Below are 3,142 nucleotides of genomic sequence, written 5' to 3'. Positions count from 1 at the left end.
GGGCAAAAACGGATGTGTGTTTTTTGGTCTGGGAGGGGTAACATTACATTTTTACAGCTAAAAAAAATCTTTGAAAATACAATATGATTAATTTTGCATTTGACAGGACCCCGATTTTTTTATTTTATTTCTATGAACAAAATATAAATAATTAAATTGTGGAGGGCCCTCTGCTGGTCAGGGCCGTCACTTTTCACCCCTTTTCCGCGCCCCTGCAACATGCTACCACTATGAGTGGCACAATTCTACAATCTCTTGTTTCTCCAGGATTAAGTCTGAAGGTGTCCAGATTTCCATCTTGTCTTTGACCAAAATAACATGGCTCATATCCACAGCAAGTGAAATGAGGCAATCAGGAACCTGAATGCCAACATGCCTTTAGACTATGACAAACATCGCTCCTCCTCCAGTTGTTCAGACATGAACAGACAGAAGTAACCAACAAAATGTAACTTCAGGTGACCTTTTGCAATTGACATTTGCCAGTTCAATTGAATTGAATTAATCATTTGTGTAAAAATATTATCACAAAGTGAAAGCAATTGCAGACAACAGCAACTCATCTACAAATTTCAAAGCGCTGCACAGCGTGGTGACCTTCTGCTGAGTCAACCCACGATACCTTCAGAGTTCTTTGACAACTGAATGTGTCACGAGAACAAAGCAGCTTTAACGAAGCCTTTCCTGTAAGTGACAGATCCCAGTCCAATGTTGAGGCTGCATTAACACCTCAATTAGATCTAATGTTATTAGTATAATTACATATTATTATTATTATTATTATTATTATAAAGAAATTAGGCAAGGTTTAGATGAAGCAAAGTTGCCTTACTATGATATAAAACTACAAATTAAAATTAATAGGATCCACAAAGCCTGTAGATTATTCAAACATGTCATAAATCCTAAACCAAAGTATAAAGTCTCACTGAATCAGTGTACATAAATTTCAGAATTTTTTCAGCAGTAATAGTGAAGTGTCAACAACAAAGAAAAAAAAAGTGGTTCTCTGAAAGCCAAAAACTCTCCTGTCTGATTGGTTGTTTGTAGAGAGCATTGGGAGAAAGCAGAGGAAATAAATTTTTCATAGTTTATAGTCACAACATAATGACAGTTTTAACAAAAATGTGGAAAAATATATATTGTATAAAAGTTACATACTGTAGCTTTAATTTCACTCAGGAGAGTACGGGTCAGGAGGGACGTGGGTTATAACTGCTGCTGACTGACTCACCTCTTGTTAAGTGGTAAAAGGTACAGGGAACAAGTTAAATATATGAATATATGAATATTTTTATTTAATTCATTAAATGCTAGTGAAATGGAGGCAAACAGTAGTTTGTAGCTAAGTTAACTATGCTAAATGGTTGATAATCTCACACAGTCTACCCACCTCTCTTGGAGAAAAACTGGGTTATAAATTAACATTCTTACCTTTTTCTCTCTCTCCCTCTCTCTACTTTGTTTTTGAAAATCTGATTTTATAACTTTTCTTAGCAGCATAGTAACTGGTACAGTCGTTCGTGGCCGCAGCTTCTACTGACTGCAGCTGCATACAGCGTCACTCTCAAGCAGGAATTAACCTTTTCATGCAAATCTAGGGGGGAGTTCAGGGCAAAAACGGATGTGTGTTTTTTGGTCTGGGAGGGGTAACATTACATTTTTACAGCTAAAAAAAATCTTTGAAAATACAATATGATTAATTTTGCATTTGACAGGACCCCGATTTTTTTTATTTTATTTCTATGAACAAAATATAAATAATTAAATTGTGGAGGGCCCTCTGCTGGTCAGGGCCCCTAGAATTGCCGTCACTTTTCACCCCTTTTCCGCGCCCCTGCAACACGCTACCACTATGAGTGGCACAATTCTACAATCTCTTGCTTCTCCAGGATTAAGTCTGAAGGTGTCCAGATTTCCATCTTGTCTTTGACCAAAATAACATGGCTCATATCCACAGCAAGTGAAATGAGGCAATCAGGAACCTGAATGCCAACATGCCTTTAGACTATGACAAACATCGCTCCTCCTCCAGTTGTTCAGACATGAACAGACAAAAGTAACCAACAAAATCTAACTTCAGGTGACATTTTGCAATTGACATTTGCCAGTTCAATTGAATTGAATTAATCATTTGTGTAAAAATATTATCACAAAGTGAAAACAATTGCAGACAACTGTCATGTTGAGATTAATTTGTCGAACCCACATGCGCAGAACACACTCTGGAGACGGGTAAAGGTTATGGTGGTTTATTAAATACAGTGCTAACAGGTATGTACAAGGAGGTCCGGAACTGGTGCTCGTCTGCGTGGTTCTGGATCTCTGGGTGGAGATAAGACNCCCAGTCCAATGTTGAGGCTGCATTAACACCTCAATAAGATTTAATGTTATTAGTATAATTACATATTATTCTTCTTCTTATTATTATAAAGAAATTAGGCAAGGTTTAGATGAAGCAAAGTTGCCTTACTATGATATAAAACTACAAATTAAAATTAATAGGATCCACAAAGCCTGTAGATTATTCAAACATGTCATAAATCCTAAACCAAAGTATAAAGTCTCACTGAATCAGTGTACATAAATTTCAGAATTTTTTCAGCAGTAATAGTGAAGTGTCAACAAGAAAGAAAAAAAAAATTGGTTCTCTGAAAGCCAAATATAGAGAATAGCAAGAGGGGGCTAAAGGGGCTTGAGCACCTGGCCCTTTTGTTCCTTGCCCTCTGACATATAACATGTACTACATTTATTTTATTTATTTATTTTTTGTATTTTTAAAGAAAAACAACATAATAAACCCTCCTGTCACCCGTGAAGCACTACGCAATTGCTTCACGGGTGACAGTGAAGATACAGTGAGATAAGGCGGCTAACTGCAGAGCTCAACGTAGCAAATGTTTCAGATTACAGGACAGTTTTTGATGAATTTAAAAAAAAAGTTTTTGGTGAATAAAGTGGAGTAGACTTGCTACTTGTCAGATAACGGAAAACGTTGAAGTATCGTTTCTGCTTCAGCTCGGAGTCGCGGTTTAAGCAGAGAGGTAATGAAATACAACAGACACTGACAGGCCTCTGCGTCTGTCTTTCTCTGAAGAACCACTGAACAGCCAGGTGAGGAAAAACTTTTCTTATCTATCAG

The sequence above is a fragment of the Poecilia latipinna genome, unplaced genomic scaffold, assembly GCF_001443285.1.
Source record: "Poecilia latipinna isolate Pla-1442-1.1 unplaced genomic scaffold, P_latipinna-1.0 Scaffold4577, whole genome shotgun sequence".
Lineage (NCBI taxonomy): Eukaryota > Metazoa > Chordata > Actinopteri > Cyprinodontiformes > Poeciliidae > Poecilia > Poecilia latipinna.
The sequence above is the reverse complement of the archived record's forward strand: the minus strand, read 5'-3'. Positions refer to the sequence as shown.